The sequence below is a fragment of the Mirounga leonina genome, unplaced genomic scaffold (genome assembly GCF_011800145.1).
Source record: "Mirounga leonina isolate KUSES-001 unplaced genomic scaffold, KU_Mleo_1.0 Mir_200, whole genome shotgun sequence".
Classification (NCBI taxonomy): domain Eukaryota; kingdom Metazoa; phylum Chordata; class Mammalia; order Carnivora; family Phocidae; genus Mirounga; species Mirounga leonina.
In genome coordinates this window covers 3,767,198-3,789,184 of record NW_023270503.1, presented here as the reverse complement: position 1 = coordinate 3,789,184, position 21,987 = coordinate 3,767,198, and the positions used below count along the sequence as shown (strand labels likewise).

The following is a 21,987-nucleotide window of genomic DNA, read 5'->3' as shown; positions in this document are numbered from 1 at the left end:
GATTCAGGTTCTAACCGTGGATACTTCTGCCACATTCAATGGAAGAACCAGGCTGGGTCAGACTTAATCATAGGATGGATCCCCTATACTAGCAGTTTTCATACATTAGTGCCTACCAGAATCACCCAAAAGCTGTTTAACAACACACAGTCTTAAAACCCATTAAGACAAACACTTCCCTGCACTATGCTGTCTACATGAAACCCACCAGATCTAATCACATTTCTACATAAATTCTAAAATGTCGAACAGGTACCCTAGCTATAGGTAAAAAAAAAATAGCCTCCAAACTTACGACTTGTGAAAAGCACTCCAAAGGTTAACTACAGATTTTCTAGACTTCTCATTTGAATGAAAGGGATGTCCAGCTGTAGACAAAAGAACTATAAGTAGCCGTAAAAGCACAGAACAGGACTGCATTGTTATATAGTGACCCACTTAAATCAAAAGGCTTCCGTATAGACCACAAATACCAGGTAGTATTAACTGAAAAATATTTACTCTTGCACATTTTAATGGTTATAATTCAGTAATTTTTGTTCTGTTCATCCCATTACTTTTCTAGATTCTAGTTAAAAAACATCTTTAAACTGAAGAGATTTGTATGATCAATACATAGCTTGAAGATATCTACCATCAAGAAGCTTTTTAAAATGAGAAAAATGGCTTTTAGAATTTAAAAAAGTAGAGAAATAAAGCGATAGTAGACATTTTCAATAGTAAATATATATTACATAAAAAAACTAGAAGTTCCTTATCTGGTATTGCTATCTATCTGTTAAATTTGAAATTTGAAAGCAACTCCACCCTAACGTCTCACCTAAAAAAAGGGATTCTAAATACACAAAAGACATGTCCCAAAGCTTATAAATTCCATCCCGTGGCGGGGTGGGGGAGAGGGTAGCATGCTTTTTTAGACCTTCAGTTTATTTATTCTTACTTCCTATTCAACTCTGCAAAGCTTGATTTCCTGGTTTGTTTGTTTGTTTTTTAAGATTTTTAAGATTTTTTAAGATTTAAGAGAGGCAGATGGAGAAGCAGGCTCCCTGCTCTGCAGGCATGCGGGATTCGATCTCAGGACCCCAGGATAATAACCTGAGCTGAAGGCAGATGCTTAACTGACTAAGCCACCCAGGTGCCCGATATCCTGGTTTTCTAGTTGGAAGCAGATATAAAGCAGCAAATTGGTGGAAGTAAAAAACTAGAGGACAGCACAATGACCGTAGGAAGTGACAGCTGACAATAAGGAAGAAGATTCAGTAAAGCTATAAAAAGTAGACACAAACACAAACACCAAGAGCACATTCCTACTTGGAAAAGAAGCCCTTAAGGGCATTACTGTATTAGAACTCAGTGTAATACTTCCACCCATCCAAAGGCAGATCTCTCCATCTGTCCTCTGGAACCTCTCTCCTCCCATTTCCTCTGTAATCTTGCTCCATGAATCATCTGCTCTTCCCTACCATACCTGGACCCCTTTTCTTGCCAAAGGACTCCTTCCCCTCAGCAGAGAAATATTCTCAAATCTCTCCCAAATAACACAAAAGAGCCCTTCTTTCACCCCACACTATCCTCTAGTTACTTTCTTCTTCTTTCCTTCAGAGACAAGGTTTTGGAAAGAACAACTTTTGCTTGCTTCCTCCCCTTCCTCACCACTCGTTTATCTTTTCACCTGCTGTAACACAATGGTCTTCTGACCCCCCACTCCACCATAGCTGCTCTCACATAGGTCACTAGGGCCTAAGTGCCAAAGTCAATTGACTGCCTACTCTTTCTACACCGTTGACCTCTTTAAGACATATGATCCAACAGTGGCCATTTCCTTCCTGAAACTCCCTCTTTGCTTACAGTCTGTGATGCCACACTCACTTGAATTCTTCAGTTTGGCGATGTAAATGGAATGTATGGAAATAAAAGGGGGGGAAGGAGGTTCCTGATCAAATAGGTTTGGAAAATGTGGTATTAAGTTAAACAGATTTCCTTACTACAGGATTTCTCAGATTTCTCTTATCAATACTGATGTTCATTATAACTCTACAAGACAGAGTTCTGCAGTGTTTCCCAAAATTACTTGACTCTAGAACCCTTCCCTCCCTTTTAAAGAACCATCTTACATGACAAATTGAGAAACATAATTTGAGTAACATTACTCTTGATGTTCTTTTCTTTCTTTTTTTTTAAAAGATTTTATTTATTTATTTGAGAGAGAGAATGAGATAGAGAGAGCATGAGAGGGGGGAGGGGCAGAGGGAGAAGCAGACTCCCCGCTGAGCAGGGAGCCCGATGCGGGACTCGATCCCAGGACTCCGGGACCATGACCTGAGCCGAAGGCAGTCGCTTAACCAACTGAGCCACCCAGGCGCCCTTGATGTTCTTTTCTAGTCTTATCTGCAAGATTTTCTTCCTCCACTGTCCTCCACTTTTAGTGCTTCACTCATTTCATGCCTTAGTCACCTCTCAGTCCTCCACTTATCTCCACCCTATACATTCATCCTAATCACTCAGTCACAGCCTCATGGTTTTAACCTGGCCTTAGAATCAATAAGTGACTCTGCCACTTACTGTGTAACCTTGGATCTTGGTTTCCTAACCTATAAAATGGGAATAATGATAACTATTCATAAGGACTAGATGACATAATATACATAAAGTATTTACCACAGGTATTTACACATTTACAAAGTATTTACATATTTAAATAAAAGTTCAATAAGTGGTCACAATCATTTCCTCTGTCTCCAGCTAGATCTCCTTGCTGAGCAGCAAATATATCTAACTTAGGAATTTCCCTTGGTTGTTTCATATATACCTCCAATTCAAGATGCTCACCTCCCATCCTACCATCTAAATGGCCCCTGTACTCTCTAGCTAGGTGAACAGCACTACTCTCCAACCAGCTGCCCAAACCTGAAATACTGAAACAATACTCATTCACATTCATACACATTCTTCCCTCTGCTGACTAATTATATCTGACTTCCCTCCAATACATTTCCAGATAGCTACCTTTCTAAAGTGCAAAATCTTATCACATTACTGCTTTGCTTAAAATTCTTCAATATTTCCCCATGGTTTTCAGGATAAAATTCAACCTCCTAACATATGATGTGAGCCTCCTTATGATCTGGTATCTTGTATCTCATCTCCCTCCATGTTCCAACCTGACATACTCTCCACTCTAGTCAAATCAAATCACCTATTTCCTCAAATGGTCATACTGTCTTCTCTTTGCACATACTATTCTTCTGTTCATAAAGTCAGTTCAACCACACTCCTATCCACTTTACTGCTGGTTCCAAATGGTCTTTTTCATGAGTTTAATTATATGTTATTTCATTCCCAGCCTTTAAATTTTCCCTATAACAAATGTAAAACACTGCCTATAAATTTAAATATTCATTCTCAACCTATTTAATACTATAAAATACAAGCAATACATTCGATCTGGTTAGGTAAAATTATCAGCCCCAAAACAGTCTTATTTTAGTAATTAGGAAGTCTATAATTAAATAAGATTAACATTCCTTCACTGTCATATATATTTTTTATATTCCAGATACAAAGGAGGTCACAAAAATAAACAAGAAAAGCTCCTGACCTCTGAGGGAGGCTGACCCTTAAATAAATAACCCCAATATAATGCTGTGTGTGTGTGTGTGTGTATGCATGTGTGTAAAATTTCTAAGAGAAAACAGAGAAATAACTAACTTAGGTGAGGTGGTTTCAAAATAATATTATAGGAACAAATTCCAAATAAACTATTTTCCCTCTCAGTGAAAACTCACCCAATAATATCAAGATAAATTCCAGTTCTATCACTAGGGTCACCATATGTCCCCATTTGCACATTCCAGTTAACATCTGTTGCACAGTGAAATGATTATTAGCACCCCTTTACTGTAAAAATGCTTGAGTTTAAGTTTCAGTACTTCTCTTACAAGAAATCATAAAAATCTCTAAATATTTGTAACTATGAAATAAATAAATAAATGTCTATATATCTTTCCAGCAAACAATATTTCCAGGTATCATGGCAATATCTATACCACTATAACGATATCAAAATCAAGCTTCCATTAGACCTAGTTCCATAACCACAGTAAGATCTTTAAAAAAAAAAAATACAATAAGAATCGGTAGCTGAATTTAGTTAACTGTAAATGGATAAATCATCCAATCAGAAATCAATGGGTCTCAAAGGACAGTAGGAGAAAAATAATCACAGATAAGACAGATTGAGAGATATTTAAAGTTTTAAAAGTATAAGCTAATTATAACTCATATATTATGAATGCCACACCTCTAATTCCCATGGTCACATAGCAGTGATACTTAACCATTCTTACTATTAAGAATTTGTGGAACCTGGCCCCTGTATACACAGATTCCTAAGAATTCCCAAATATTGGGGCGCCTGGATGGCTCAGTCGTTAAGCGTCTGCCTTCGGCCCAGGTCATGATCCCAGGGTCCTGGGATCGAGTCCCACATCGGGCTCCCTGCTCCGCGGGAAGCCTGCTTCTCCCTCTCCCGCTCCCCCCGCTTGTGTTCCCTCTCTCGCTGTGTCTCTCTCTGTCAAATAAATAAAATCTTAAAAAAAAAAAAAAAAAGAATTCCCAAATATTAATTAAATTCTATGGGAAAATTGCCAGTATCTGTTATTACTAGTGCTCAAATTGAGCAAAGAAACACCACCCTGTTACTAACATACTACATCACTATATGAGTCACCTTAAAACAAGATTTTCCTCCTTTGTTTAAAAACAAGACAACCCTATACCAAGCAACAAGTGATAAGGTACAAGTTTAGACAACTTTACATTCAGTAGAAAACACTCAACAGCACTTGAAAAAAAGCGTATTATTGCTCTCAGAGTTTTACTGTCTATCACCCTTATTCTTTTTTTTTCTTTTAGATTTATTTATTTATTTGAGAGAGAGAGAGAGAGAGCATGAGAGGGGTGGGCAAAGGGAGAGGGAGAGAGAATCTCTAGCAGACTCAGAGCCAAGTGCAGAGCCCCACAAAGGTCTCCATCCCAGGACCCTGAGGTCACGGCCTGAGCTGAAGCCAAGAGTCAGAAGCCTAACCACTGCACCAGCAGGTGCCCCTAACACTCTTATTCTTACTTTATAATTTTGGATCCTCAAAAAAAAAAAAAAACATTCAGAAGTTGCATCCTTGCCTATTGTAACCTGCAAAATAAATACTTCCTCTCAGAAAAAGGGGGGATTCCATTTGTCTTCCTATATGGCAATTTCTTAAACTATATTTATACCTTACCCTATATATGATTCATTATATTTGAGTGCTACAATCTGACCCAAGCAACTTAAGTCCCAAAGTATTTTAAGCAACAAATATAAGTACAAAAAAGTACTTTGTTAGTGGTATAAGATCTTGTTGGACATATGTGTCAACACTGTAAAACAGATCACCAGTAACTATTTATGGGTCAGTATAGCTTTAGTTGAAAATGGTTAACATCCTTAATGAATTTTATTTTATTTTTATTTTATTCATCCTAGATGAATTTTACCAACAGGGTTTCCTAACATCTTGCATTCCACTTAATATCACTTTGTTCTTGGAAAACCTTTACATCATAAATTTGAAAGGAAACAAAAAAATTTTGCATTAAAATAAAAAAAAATTTTAAGATTTATTTTAGAGAGACAGCATGCGCAAGTGGGGGGAGAGGAAGAAGAAGGGGGGGGGAGCAGACTCTGGCTGAGTGGGGAACTCAACATGGGTTTGATCTCAGAATCCTGAGATCACAGTCTGAGCCAAAACCAAGAGTTGGATGCTTAACTGACTGAGCCACCCAGGCACCCCAAAATAAAAATATTCTCTTTTTTTTTTAAAGATTTTATTTGTCAGAGAGAGAAAAAGAGAGAGAGATTGAGCAAGCAGGGGGAGCAGCAGGCAGAGGGAGAAGCAGGCTCCCCACTGAGCAAGGAGCCCGATGTGGCACTCCATCCCAGGACTCTGGGATCATGACAGGAGCCGAAGGCAGACGCTTAATCACTGAGCCACCCAGGCGCCCCAAAATATTCTCTTTTTTAAAAAGATTTATTTGAGAGAGAGAGACAGCACACGCGAGTGAGGGGAGGGGCAGAGGGAGAGGGAGAGAATCTCAAGCAGACTCCCCACTGAGTGCAGAGCCCGATGAGGGGCTCAATCACAGGACCCTGAGATCATGACCTGAGCTGAAATCTAGAGCTGGACACTTAACTGACTGAGCCACCCAGGCGCCCCCCCCCCAAAAAAAATATTCTTTAAAAATACTCTGTGTAGGGGCGCCTGGGTGGCAGTCGTTAAGCGTCTGCCTTCGGCTCAGGTCAGGATCCCAGGGTCCTGGGATAGAGCCCCACATCAGGCTCCCTGCTCAGCGGGAAGCCTGCTTCTCCCTCTCCCACTCCCCCTGCTTGTGTTCCCTCTCTCGCTGTGTCTCTCTCTGTCAAATAAATAAATAAAATCTTAAAAAAAAAATACTCTGTGTAAATGATATACTTCAAAATTTAAACAATAAAAAATTAGCATATTTTTTTCAGGTCATGTTAATTTTGGCCTATATTTTGAGGCAGTTATGTTAGAGTTTTCCCTTGAAATACAACTGATAATCTTTGTCTTAATTCCTTAAGAGTGACATTATTCCTTTGTTTGTTGTAAGTTTTAGCTGGTGTGACAGAAAAAAAAAATCATCATTGGTCTGTGTTGCATATCAGGAGCCTAGATGAACCCTAGACAAATTCAATTCCTCATCCTCACACATCATATGCTGTACCGATGGTACAATTAACAGCTACCATTTATTGAAGGCTTAAAAGGGCCAGGTTCTATGATGAGTATCCCATAAATAAGTCTACAGTTGCATCAAATGTGCATTTCATTTACGCTAATTTGAGTATATGTATTTAGAAGAGAGTAAATATGAATGAAAATATAAGTTGCACATGATTTTACCTGCAATTACATTCAACAAGTGCATGTAACAAAGCGTGCATGAGATGGAAAAAACCGCATGTCCAAAACCATATATATTGTTCTTTATGGGTGATTTAAGAGTTTTTTTCAGAGATAATTTTGACTATAATTTAATTTTTGCCTTATATGCTAACTTTAGAACTCTGCTAAGGTAGGATTTCACTGTATCTCATTTGGTCTTCATAAAGACTCTGTGAAGTAGGTACAACAATTAACCCTATTTTACAAAAGAATTAACAGGCAGATCATGCAACTTGCTTGGCAGAGATAAGATTCCAACTCGGGTCTTTCTGAATCCAAAGCTTCTGCATTCAACTACTATGCTATATTGTAATATGCCCATTTTCCAGATGGGGCATGAAAGACTCAGAAAGATTAAGCAAACTGGTCCAGTATCACTCTGCTAGTAAGTCTTTATATCAGGACGTAAACTCAAGCTTTCCCATTTTAAGTTCAACACTCTTCCCACGTTACAAAAAAATGTCTCTATTCCACCAGGTTATCCTAGAAACCTAATTAAATAACTAACTGATAGAAGCCAGGAGCACATAGTAAATGGGAAAAAAAAAATAGTTATAAAGTGTTCACAGACTGGTGGCCCACAAGGTAAGTTTGGGCCACAGATAAGCTCTGTTTAGCCCCCAAGATACATTCCTTTAAATCTTCATTAGTTGTTATGATAGACAAAGTCTGACAACAGCTATTGCAAAGATCCTTCTCCCTGTTGCCACTCAATGATTAAGATGGAAAGTCACATATTGCCTTCCTAGGCTCTCTTGCACCAAGGGATAATCACATAATCTAATTCTGGCCAGAGACTAAAAGAGAAGTCTGCCAGGAATGGGGGGTTTGTTTCCAGGAAAACCTATGCTCTCCTAATCAAAGGTATAGCTCATTGCTGGTACTGTACCTTTTACTCCTTCCTGCATCAAACATGGATATACTAGCTGGAGCTACAACAGACATTTTTTTATATGGAGACAAACATAAAAATGGGAATCAGTACATTATTAATGGAAGAACACAAAGTTATAAAGGACTTGGATCCTTATGATATTGTTGAGCTACTACTAAGTTGGTCCTGGACTATGTATCTTGGACTTCTGTTAGATAAACCAAAAAATATTCTTATGGTCTTTTGTTGCTTCTAGCCAAAATAATTTCCAGCCAATTCAGTTGCCAACATTTAAAAATCAAGAAATTTCACATAACAATCTGCATCACTAGTGTTTCTTGAACAAGAAGACTTTTCTGGAAACACTGGGTCTACACTCTCACTTGGTTACAATTGGAAGCCTCTGACAATAGAGTTCTGTCTCCAAAGTACCACAGGCCCCATGCGGCCAGCTTCACTAATTTTGTTCATCTGCTTAATCCCACTGCCACATTTAAATGTGTGATCTTCTGTATTACATTTCAATGTATGTCTAGCCTAGAACCCAGGTAGCCACTTGAATGCCTAGTATCCTAGAAAACCTCCAATCAATCACTACCAAAGACAGAATACAGCATTTTTAATATAGCAAAAACTCTCCTGAAACTGCTCAAGAAATGAGTTATTCTAAACTATCCCTGGAGCCAAACTCTAGAGACTATTTAACAGTAAAATAAGGAGTTAAAGTAGTGAATTTTCCAGTTCTGAAATTCTGTTAAACCCCAGGAAGCAATATTTATGAATAAACCCTAAAATTTTGATAGTAATCAAAAGTCCAAGAAACCTCCTGCATTTCTTACATAGGACTAGCAAAGAAATATAAAAACCACTGCATCCAAAATCCCTCAAAAAAGAAATTGAGGTTGTGATTTTGTAGTCTTAGCAGGAAGGTAAGCTTGCACCACTACTGCACATTACTGATAAAACAAAGATTTAGGGTTCCAATACCCAAAACTATTAAGCCAGAATCTCACAAAAATTTCTGAAGTCACAGGTAGAGGATGATGATGTGGGACATTTCAAGATGGCTGTCATCTAGGAGAGCTAAATAATGTAGATTTTCACTAGAAGCAGTTCCAAGAAATGATACACATCTCAACTGCCAAAAGACTATTTCTTGTCAATTACTTGGAAAATGATATAAACAAAGGCTGAATTCTCAAATATCACTCATTTGTGCCCACTGAGCATTAAACTTGGACATACCCTCAGTGCAAAATTCATTATCTGGAAAGAATTTTAATAGCTCTAATGGTAATTATAGATAAGCACAAACTAGTTTTCACCATCTTCAAATGTGCTTCATTACACATTACTTCATTACCATTACAAAGATGGTTGTGTCCATTTGAATCCAGGGTATACAACTTCTCATAAAGTAACACATCTGAGAGTAGTACATACTGGACACATACAGTAAAGATGAAAATATATCACCAAAAATAAATACACTTTGGAAACCAGACTATCATAATTTTTTTTTAAGATTTATTTACTTATTTGAGAGAGACAGCAGAGGAGGGGCAGAGGGAGAGGGAGAGAGAGAATCTCAAGCAGACTCTCAGCTGAGCATGGAGCTGGATGCAGGGCTCAATCTCATGACCCTGAGATCATGACCTCAGCCGAAATCAAGAGACAGACGCTTAACCAACTCACCACCCAGAAGCCGCCTATCATAATCTTTTAAAATTAAGTCTGTATGTAATACTGTGCAAAAAGCAAAGAATTAAATCTACTTAACAACAGTAATCACTAGCAGTTAACTGAACACCCACTATGCTATAGTTCTAGACACTGTGCTAAGCAGTCATTTAGTTATTTCACGAAAGCCAACAATAATTCTGTAAAATAAGGTAACTGAAACTTAGAAAGGTGATTTGCCCAAAATCCACACTTAGTAAGTGGAAGAGCTGGGATTTTAACTCTGGAATCTGTGTCTACAACCTAAAGCCAATTTAACCACTATACCATAATGCAGCTTACTTCCTTGAGAACAAGTACATAAGACATAAAATCATTATTAAATTAGCCAGAGAGGGAAACTGTTCTTTTGGGTCCGGATTTGACAGGAAAGAAAAGCATACTGAATGAGGGCCAGCGTATAAAATAGTTTTTCTTCAGAGGAATATAATCAAGAAAGGTTTAGCATCATTAAAAAAAAAAAAAAAGTCTCATTATTTCAATATCACTGTCACATTACCTAATAATCTTAAAGAAATTCTGCTCTCAACTTCCAAAATGGTATTTCAGAAAGTCAGTAATAAATCAAGTAAAGTAGGCAAAAAGCAAAATGAGGAAAGAGAACTTAGTAATTTTAGGGAGGGGTTAAGAAGTAACTATCTTACAAGGCATTTTTCTCTACTATTGCCCTATACATTTTCCAAGAACATTTTTGTGTATTCAAATATTTTCCAAAAGCAACTGTCCATTTCAATAATTTTTCCTTCATCTTTGAATTTAGAAGCACATATGATCTAATTCTATATAGGGTTTCACTTTGGAGTCCACACAACTATTGCAGAAAAGTTATTTCTAATTAGAGAATCACTATTACAGTTATTTCAGAAATGTGAGCCACAAACAAAATACAGAATAAAAAAGTACAAAATCAAATGGGATATTTAAGTATATCAGCAGAATGAAACACAGAACCTCAATCATCTAATTTTCTAAATCACATGTTCAAGATAAGGCAACTTGTGAAAAAAAAGCAACTTGTTTTAAAAAGGGTAGACTGTACTAGACTAGACTATAAAGTCTTGTGCACAGTGGGATTTAATAAATGTCTGCAAATGAGTGCAATCCAATAAAGTGAAAAAAATCTATGAGAAAAAGAAAGAATAAGCCTGGGACCTGTTAAAACACAGTCTTCCTCTAAGTGCCTGAATCACCTGACAGGACAGCTGGAAACAAAGCAAAGACTAATTTGGTGAGCGACATCTCTATTTCTAACTTTTGAATGACTGGCATTCTGAACAAGCTCGTGCAGCACAGAGGTCCAAATCTTCCTGTGTCTTAATAGTCACAACTGTAGCCTTCTATAAGACAATTTCAAAAACACACGAAGATTTAATGGTTTTAATAAAATTCTCTTCATTTGGGATGCCTGGGTGGCTCAGTCAGTTAAGCGGCTGCCTTCGGCTCAGGTCATGATCCCAGAACCCTGGGATCGAGTCCCGCATCGGGGCTCCTTGCTCAGCAGGGAGCCTGCTTCTCCCTCTGCCTGCAGCTCCCCCTTTCTTGTATCCTCACTCACTCTCTCGCCCATGTTCTCTCTCTCTAGCAAATAAATAAAATCTTTAAAAAAATAAAATTCTCTTAATTTTTGAAATCTTTTGGATTAAAGTTCTATAAAGCAGCGCTTAAACTGAAATCTAATATTTTCTTTCTCCTAAAAGCTTTATATTTAAGTTTCAAGATTCTATATCATCCAAAAATGTTTTGTAAGCAAGTGGAGGAGTTCCTGGATTTTTCAGCCACATCTTGCTTAACCAGATGTCCTTTACAGTCGTATAGTTTCCTTTGAAGTTTAATTGAAAACCACAGAATCAGCATAAAAATGCTGAGTTGAGAAAGTTGCAGTTTGTATAAGGCAGATAGATCAAGAAGACGAATCAAAATATTGTGCTCACAGAAAATTTATGGCAATTTTTTTCAGTACTCTCTTAAGAAATAGGTTGTTTATTTTCTAACAGGGTTCAATAATAAAAACTATAATCAAAATGTAGCCAAAGTTTGAACCAAAGACCTCTTGTTATATCATATGTGACTTCATTCAGTTGGTTTAGAATTGCATTTTCTAAAAGCTGCATTCAATTTCAACTGCCAACTGTTTGGTATAGTTGAATTAGACAGATTATTCCTCTCACCTACTGTTTCTTTGTACAAAGATATATTTAAACCCATGAATACATTCAATGTCCTCAGATTCTCTATATTTTAAAAAAATCTGTAAATTTCTGTTCTACTTTGCCACATGATTTGTAGTCCCAATCATTAAAAACACCAACACATTCAGTCTATTATTTGACTATACAAACTAAGATGACCACTTGCAATTATCTGTCCTACCATATAGCAGAACATCCAATAGATTAATATGCTACTAAGCATGGCCTAGTGAATTGATAAGCTCTCAAGGGAAGGAGATTTTTAAAGATTACAGTTACATTAATCATTCTATATGGTGCTCCAGGGTCATTACAAAATCATACACAATATACTTTGCTGTGGAGACTGGGACTCCCTGATTTAAAAAATAAAGCTATTACTGAGTCGAAAAATTTAAAAAGAAAAAAGATATAGAGAAACTAACCCCTGAAATAGGATACTTGTTTAAGTTATATTGTCATAAAGCATGTATCTTCCTCACCAAATGTGTGTTCTAATGAAAATTTGCTTAATAAACAAATAGCTACCCTAAATCACCATCATAAAAAAAAACAATTACTCCATGAGTGCATGCTATTTGGTGCCAGACATAGTCCTAAGGCATTCTCTCATTTAATGCTTATTTCTGTGAAAAAAGTACTCTTATTACCCCTATTTTACAGATGGGCAAACTGAAGCATAGAACAGTTAAGTGACTTGTCGAAGTCTAGTACATTGTAAAGCCAGGATTCAGATTCAGGCAGATATTTCCCAGACCCTACATTCTTAACCACTACAATGGACCGCCTTCATGTTGCTACAGGTATTTGAAGACCAGTATTAGGGCTTCCCCACCATATGGACTATATTAGAATCATTCGCAGATACTATTTTTATTCGAAACTACAATCGCTTTCTCAAACCCCAAAGAACCAATGAACTTCCTTAATAGATTAAGATGCATTATGAGATGCTAACATGTGGTTTATTTTAATTTTTGCCTGAGATATGCTAAGTATCATAATTGTGAAGAGAGGGCTCTCCCAAGTTGTTGCTGTTTCTATAAAAATGTCTGCAGCAATAATTGGAGAATCACTGCTCCAATAAGTAAGTTGCACAAAGATGTCTTTCCTTAAACTTTAATAAATATAATTTCATACATTCCCCTATCTGTCTGAAGCAGTAAAAAAGGGATTGGATTTCTTTTCTTTAACTAGGGCAAGGTATGGAGCTGGGAGAGAAAGAATAGGCAAGGGGCAATGTAACAACTACAGACACATGTTTTCCAAAGATAGAAGCTTGAGTATCTGGCTATCATACCTTAGATAGCAATGTCTTACGATAACCATCCCGTAGGAAAAAAACCTGGCTTCTAATTATGAATGGAACTGAAAGGGATTAATATTTATAAGTAGATAACTATCTTTCATTTTTTTAGCTGCAAATATCTTTTGCTCCTCCATCTTTCCTAATTACCCTGTTCCACATTCTCTATCCATTATCCCCTTTGGGAATGATACCTTCTTCCCTATACACACTTGGTTTTGCCTCTCCTATTGCACTCACTATACTACTTTTATCGGTTATTATAGCTGCCTTCCCCCCTAGACCTGTAAATTCTAAGATAAGGATAATGCCTTATCATCCCACAGTGCTTGAGAAGATTCTCAAATGAGTTTATCAACTACTAAGGCATACCCAGCAAAATGACACAAATTACAGTGATTCAAACTAAAGCAGGGCAAACATGAAACAAAATGAGTATAAAAAAAAAAAAAAAAAGGAAGAAATCAAACACACAAACAGAGAGACTAACTCTTAACACCCAGAAGAGAATTTAGTCTAGTAATTGGTCTCTGAGTAGACAACCAAAGCTTAAATACCAGCTCAGCCACTCCAAGCTAGGGGAGTCTAGACAGCTCCCTAAAATCAGTTACTTCATCTGTAAAATAGGAACAATAGTAGTACTCCTTCAATGGTTGTTGTGTTGCCTGTTTAACACTGAACCTAGTCTCTACAGCACAGCAAACACTTGAAACGTGTTAGCTATCAGGACAGTTATACTTTAAGGTTTCTTGCCCCTAATCATAAATTTTATTTTTTTAAAGATTTTATTTATTTATTTGACAGACAGACAGACAGCGAGAGAAGGAATACAAGCAGGGGGAGTGGGAGAGGGATAAGCAGGCTTCCCACCAAGTAGAGAGCCCGACGACGTGGGGCTCCATCCCAGGACCCTGGGATCATGACCTGAGCCGAAGGCAGACACTTAATGACTGAGCCACCCAGGCGCCCCCTAATCATAAATTTTAACAAATTCTCTTTAAAGGAAAGCCAAGAGAACATATACACTATATGAAAGGTTAAACTAACAGCATAGATGTTATAATTCAGAAAAATTATGCTTACTCTCCAGCCCTATTTTATGCACTTTGTAAGACATCAGCATTGTACTGCTTGTGGTTCTCAATGTACATCTGCTATTTCTAATCCCCGTGCTTTAAATTCATGCTTAAGAATGTTCCCTTCCCGGGCACCTGGGTGGCTCAGTGGGTTAAGCATCTGCCTTCGGCTCAGGTCATGATTCCAGGGTCCTGGGATCGAGTCCTGAATTGGGCTCCCTGCTCAGCCCCTCTCCTCTGCTCCTGCGCTCTCTCTCAAGTAAATAAATAAAATCTTTAAAAAAAAAAAAGAAAGAAAGAAAAGAATGCTTCCCTCCCTCCTGCTACTCACCCCTAACCCTCTGTTTGCTGGCCAACTCCCACTCACTCTTTAAGGCTCAACTAAGAAATCCTTACTGGCCTTCTTTCTCTTCCTCAAGGCTTATATCATCTGTGATTACTACACTGTACTCTATTTACTTTTTTAATACCAATCTTTCCACTTATACCCTAAAAGCTTCCTGAGGCCAGGGACTAACTGGCTGCTGGATCTCCAATCCTGGCATGAATGAGTAAATAAAGAGTTACCTCCAGAACCGAGTATAGCACAGGATACAAAAAGGTACTAAATTACTTTTTTAAAAAATTATATCAAACTGCTCCATAAAAACTAGGCTGGAACACAGTATACGACCATTTGTTTTCTAAGCATATTCTCTCCCACTCAGTCAGTGAAATATTTCCCATTTTTCAGGAAATCTTGGGAACCAGGGGCCTCTCACTACATTTCAGAGCCAAGATCACCTCACCAGACTTTCTCTTGACTAACAGGAAAATGAAGGGCTCTGTGAACAGCAGCTGTGCTCCACAGCTGGGCAAGAAAATGCAGGGCAGTTTGTAAAAGTATCTGAAAAGGACTCAGTGCTGAGAACCAGAGGAAGAGAATGGATGGGGTTACCTGAACAAAATAGCACTCATTAAATATTTGCTGACTAACAAAGAATCTTTGGGTCTCTCCCATGTACACCTGACTTCTGGCAGATTTCAGATTGTGTAACGGGTCGTATCAATAATCACACGGGGTTTTTTAAATTAGAAATAGTTTCCTTACTATAGTTAAGTTTTTTGAATGAATGAACAAATAAGTGAAAAACATGGACATGTGAATGCCTACAATGGGCCAGGCAATGTGTAGCCAGCAAAACAGGAGACATTTAATGGAAAACAGTAAAGCCCCAAGCTGCTGGTACCAGCAATGGTATTTAATGGTGCTATATAGGAAGGCAGTGTGGGCTCTGCATGGTGCCTTTTTTCAGACTGGGCATAATCTAGAACCTGCTCCCTTCCATTTTTTTTTAAGATTTATTTATGTATTTGATGGGGGTAGAGGGAGAGAGAGAATCTCAGACTCCCCGCTGAGCCAGATTGGGGGGGGGGGGGCTTCATCTCTTGACCCTGAGATCATGACCTGAGCTGAAATCAAGAGTCAGTAGCTTAACCCACTGAGCCACGCAGGTGCCCCTGTTCCCTCTCACTTAAAGCCAGAAAGAAATGACAAGACACATGAAGATACCTTTTGATTACCAAAGGACTGCTCTTACTCTGGACTTCCCAAGGCACTTGAGTCAAATTTTCAAACCTAAGCTAGTTGAAGTTTATTGTCTATCCATGCAGTTAAATGAATACTAAGTAATATCTGCTAAACTAACTAAACTCCTGTGGGACTAGCAATAGAACTTCAGTGGAACACATTTTAGCTTGTAACTCCAATTTAGTATTTCCCATAGGTGGAATTACACACTATTAGAAAAAGAAGCCATTGTTTCATAAAATGAACTGAGACAAGTTGATAACTGTTTGGAACAAAATAAGTTTAATATTTACCTCATACCATGTAGTAAAATTAATTTCAGATGATTAAAGTTAAATATAAAAATAAACTATTAAAAAAATAAAGAAAATATAGGTGAATATATCTCTATTGATGGAAAGTTGAACTAAGAAAAACAATGGAAAAACATACACACGCAGACTTTGGATTGATGGTATTAAAAGTTTTATTGATGGCATTAAAATTTTTTAAATGTTTATATATCCATGAATAAAATAAACCAGATAAAACAAAATGGCAATTGAAAAACCAAGGCAAATGTCCAACATAACAGAAAAAGGTTAACATTCTTAGTGTATAAAAAATATTTACAAGGGGAACCTGGGTGGCTCAGTCAGTTGAGTCTCGGACTCTTGGTTTTGGCTCAGGTCATGATAAATCAGGGAAGCCTTGCTGGCTCAGTCACTAAAGCATGTGACTCTTGATCTTGGGATCATGACTTCGAGCCCCACATAGGGCACAGAAATTACTTTAAAAAAATATTTACAAATCAGTATGGCAAAAATGGCTATCCATGGAGAAAGCTGAGCTAATCACATGAATGACTTACAAAACGGGGAATATAAAAAATATAGTAGCAAATATTTGAAAAAAATGTTTAACCCCTGAAAAAAAAGTAAATTAAAATGATAAAATACTAGTGGTTAAGAGAAAGGGGTTGGGGCGCCTGGGTGGCTCAGTCGGTTAAGCGACTGCCTTCGGCTCAGGTCATGATCCCAGGGTCCGGGGATTGAGTCCCGCATCGGGCTCCCTGCTCTGTGGGGAGCCTGCTTCTCCCTCTCCCACTCCCCCTGCTTGTGTTCCCTCTCTCGCTGTGTCTCTCTGTCAAATAAATAATAAAAATTAAAAAAAAGAGAAAGGGGTCTAGGGGCGCCTGGGTGGCTCAGTTGTTAAGCGTCTGCCTTCGGCTCAGGTCCTGATCCCACGGTCCTGGGATCGAGCCCCGCATCGGGCTCCCTGCTTGGCGGGAGGCCTGCTTCTCCCTCTCCTGCTCCCCCTGCTTCTGTTCCCTCTCTCGCTGTGTCTCTCTCTGTCAAATAAATAAATAAAAAATCTTAAAAAAAAAAAAAAAGAGAAAGGGGTCTGGGGTTAGAAACCAGGCCTACAATCTTGGGCAATTCATTTTACTTCTCTGAGCCTCAATTTTCTTTTCTTTTCTTTTTTTTTAAATATTTTATTTATTTATTTGTCAGAGAAAGAAAGAGAGATTGAGCAAGCAGTGGGAGTGGCAGGCAGAGGGAGACGCAGGCTCCCCACTGAGCAAGGAGCCCGATGTGGGACTCGATCCCAGGACTCAGGGATCATGACCTGAGCCAAAGGCAGACGCTTAACCAACTGAGACACCCAGGTGTCCCTGAGCCTCAATTTTCTTTGTAAAACAGAGATAATAATAATACCTAAACCAAAGGAGTGATGTAAAAATTAAATAACATAATGCATGTACTCAACATAGTGCCTGGTACACAATAAGTGTTCAATAAATAATAAAAATAACAATAGCTCTTACTATAATAAAGAAAAAAGATGATGATACTCAGGGCTGATGAGGGTGCAGTGGAGCCAACATTTTTATGAACCTGACCTCTGGTATATTTCACAGTTTGTCAAGGAAGTTTGATTCGACATTTCTGGAGGACAATTTAGCAATATGCACCCCAAGTCTTAAAGGTGGTCATACTCTTTAGGCTTCTGGAAACATAAATGTTTAAAAACAATGAAAAAACTCAAAATGGAAAAGTCTGTTAAATAATACCATATTCATTGATTCATCATCCATTGATCCATTTGTCCAATATTATTAACCCTGGTGATACAAAATTATGAAAACAGACCTAGTCCCTGCTTAAAGGTTAGGTGGGGAGATAAGCAGTCAAACAATCAAGTGCATTAAGGAGGTAAGAGCCACGATGGGTAAGTACAGGGTTCTATGGTGCGCACAGAAGGAGCACCTACCATAGTCTGAGAGTGGAGTCAGGGAAGCTTCCCAGAAGAAGTGACATTTAAGCTGGGACCTGAAGGATGAGTAGGAATTAGTCAGGTAAAGAGATGAAGAAAAGTGTTCCAGGTAAAGGGAACAGCATGTGCAAAAGCCTAGAGATCAAAGGGAGCATGGCATGTCAGCTTGACTGAGCAGTGTGCAAGGCAGGAACTTGGGAAGAGACAAAGATGGAAGAGGTAAAGCAAGGTTTGTTCATTAAAAGTCTTGCTAGCAAAACTCTGGAGTGTAGACTTTATTCTAAGGGCAATACAAACAGTTAAAAAGCAATCAGTGCTAATAGTCAATATTCATAATATATCAAGAGGATACACAGGTTGAAAAGAATGAACAAATAGTTCATAAAATGGAAATACAGGATTGTAGTGAAGGTTGCACAACTCTAAGTTTTACTAAAAATTGCTGAATTGTACAATTATTAAAATGGGTTTATTTTAGGCTTTGTGGACTATACCTCAATAAAGCTATCTTTTAAAAAGTTAAGAGAAATGCCTACCAAACATCTGAAAAATATTCAACTTTTCTAGTAATAAAATATATATAAGACCAGTGAGGTACTATTCTTTATCCTTGAAAATTACTAATGATTAAATATGAAATGAGGATATCCAGTGTCAATAAGGCTAAGAGAAATGAGTATTCTTACACTATGCTTGTTGAAATAAATGTTAATTGGAATAACCTCTCTAGAAAGTATAAATATGCAACAGGAGTCTTAAAATTGCTTATACTCTGTGATCCAGTAATTATATTTCTTGAAATCTTAATAAATGTTCCAAAATGCAGTCAAATATTTATGCCCAATGATGTTCACTGCAATGTGATTTATAATAACAACAAAAAAAAGCTGGAAAAAACCCAGATGTTCAACAATAGTGGAATGGTTAGGGTGAGTTACAACTGCCCAATGTAGCCATTTAAGTGATACGGCACATAGATATATATCTATGACGTATATCAAACTTTAAAAGAACCAAATATACAAAATTATACAGACAGCAGCATTTCAGCTATGTAAAATACATATACAATTGTACAGGACATATCTTTCATTCTCTTTTCTGTGCTTTTCTGTATTTTCCAAAATTTCCTACAATGACCATGTATTATTTCTATAGTGTAAGAAAGTTTCTAAAGCTATCTTCAAAAAATTAAAAAGCATCACTTCAGACAAATCAATTTCACATTTGCTATGGTTTTATTTTCTCTGGGAGAAAGGTGTAGTCATATTTGAATATATATAAAATATACATATAATTCAATAATATCTTATTTATCTAGCATCATATATGGAAATGAATTTCCCCAGTTAATTAAAATGTGCATCATAAACTTCAAAACTTCAGTGAAACTTTGATGGATATATATCTCAAAATACAATTCACTCAATCCTGACCACTTAAATGAAGACAAAACAAGATGAAGCCTTATTATGATTATTCAGGGTCATCATTATGACCACATAATAGTAGCTCTGAGGGACCACCAGGTCTTAGAGAGGGATTTGTCCTTACATTAAGTAGTCCATAACTGCTAAATTTTTTCTTATGCCAGCTATTTATAAATCTTCTTCTTCCTCCCTTGCTATAAAACCATCAGCTATCATTTCCCAGAACCGTAAGCAGCCGGTCTTTAGCAGCACCAGCCACACTTTTCCTTCCTATTTTGCTGTTGATAATCTTCTTAGAGTAAGAAAAACTAAATATCCAAGTTTTAAGAATTATGTGTAAACTAAAAGATAATAGGCTTCAAATAAGGGTATCACCTAAAAATGATTTGCACAGACATAGATGATTTTGTTCTAGTTACAATATAAATGAACTGCAAAGAGTATGAGTTCTTGATTGTATGTATCTCAAGTCTTGGTTCCTTTACTATATTGGCAGTCAAGTTCTCAGGATCAGAAACTCGTATCTGTTTCACATCATGGAAAGAGATGTGGACCAGGAGCCAAGGAACTTGGTTCTAGTGCAGGTTCTTACAGTAACCAGTTTTGTAACCTTCAGCAAGTCTTTTAACCTTGGTACATGTCCTGCATAACTTAGGAGGCTGCCATAGAGTTAAATTAGATCACAAACACAAAAACACTCTGAAAAGTATAAAGCACTACACAAAAGTAAAATATTTTCATGGTATTTCACTGTGTTTATATGACCATGGATCAACATAGGTATCCACTCAGAAAATTCATAACAGAAAGCAGGAAAGAGATAATTCTTAAATTGCCTATTAATTAGGAAACATCTATTATCTTAGAAGAACAATACATTCCAAAGTTGGCATCTCTGATTCCTCCTCCCCTATATCCAATCAGTTCCCAGGTCCTTGTGTTTTCTCCATAATCCCTCACATCTGTCCCTTTCTTTCCATTACCACTTCACATCCCCAGTTTAGGCCTTTATTATCTCACACCTGGGCTACCATAATAACCTCTAACTGGCTCCACTCATGGCCTCCCTCTGCCTCTCTCAAATCCTTCTGGCCAACAGCTGCCAGAGCAATTTTCTTAAAACACCACTGTGACCCTATCTGCTCAAAAACCTCTTTAGACTCTCCATTACCTTCCCTATCAAGTTCAAACTCCTAAACTCAGCAGTCCCTGTGCAGTCCCAGCTTCTTCTTCACCTTTATTTCTTACTACCCTTCCAAAGAAATCCTTCCTCAAACTGGTGTAGTTAGTTAAGTCCTTCAGATAGACCTTGTGCTTTTCTGCCTGTAAGTTTTGGTAATACCACTTCTCTCCACCTGGAATACTATTTCCCAGGCCCTATCCCAGCCTATAAATATTTTACCCATACTTCAAGGCTGAGTTTGAAGCCACCTACTATATGTACTTCTCTTTGATTACCACAAAGGAAAAGATGGAAGATTCTAAAGTTAAATACATCTCCAACAGCTGAGTGACACTGGGCACATTCCTTAATAGTTCTTTGCCTCAGTTTCTTCATCTGTAAGACAGGGATAATAGCAATTTCCTTTGGACATAATGTGAGGAGTAAATGAGTTAATCCACGTACATCACTTGGCATGATCCCTGGCATAGATGAAAACCCAAAAAATGTTAGATATTGTTATTATTACTCTTGCCATTAGTGAATTTATCTTAATCTGAATTCAGACAACGGCCATTACAAACTAGCTGTTCATGTACATACAGTATCATTTCCCTCACTCTCTTTTTCTACCCTCTCATCTCACATTTGTTCTTCTTCCTATCCCCTCCCAAGATTACATGATACTAATACATGGATCAATGTCTTATACATCTTACTATCTGTAATAATCACTCATACCCAGTAGATGATCAATAGATTTATTTAATCCCCAGTGAATGAATATTGAAGAGCTGACAGTATTGAAATGCCCTGTACCACCTATAGTGAAAAAGTAAAATAAAATGCTTAAAATCATTAATTTAAAAAAATCTAAATTTCCAGTCTCACAAAATTAAATCTCTCCTTTCATGATTCTCTAGATTTTTTTTTTTTCTCTTTTACCTTAAAACAACTCAACTTATTCATGCAACAAGAGATACAACAGCAAATACATGCAGGTCAGACAGCAGCCAAATATTGGAACACAAGAACCACAAGACAACTCAGCTGAACATAGCTCTGAAGTGAAATAGGAAGACAATTTAAAGGGAAAGGTAACTGGCTCATCAGTCATACAAACACACACACCCACACCCATACACACACCAGCCCCAGGATTCTTTTACACCCAGGGCCGCATATAAACAGCTGAGATAACCAGGCTACTACAGCAAGTAGATGTAGAAATATCAATCAGTTAGCTCAACAACTGAGCTTACCACATGATCAATTTAATTACCTATCTCAAAAGTGGCTATTAACATACCTCAATATTCTAATAACTAAGGTTTGGCTAATTAAGTCATATCAAGTAGATACGGCCTTACTATATACTAA

The 21,987-nt window shown here is 37.4% G+C and overlaps 1 protein-coding gene across 2 annotated transcripts in view; it reads right to left on the bottom strand.

The window, feature by feature from the left end:
• The window catches only part of SSH2 (slingshot protein phosphatase 2), a 244,279-nt gene that overhangs the window by 220,254 nt on the left and 2,038 nt on the right, over window positions 1–21,987 (bottom strand). The gene's annotated exons all lie outside the window — the stretch shown is intronic.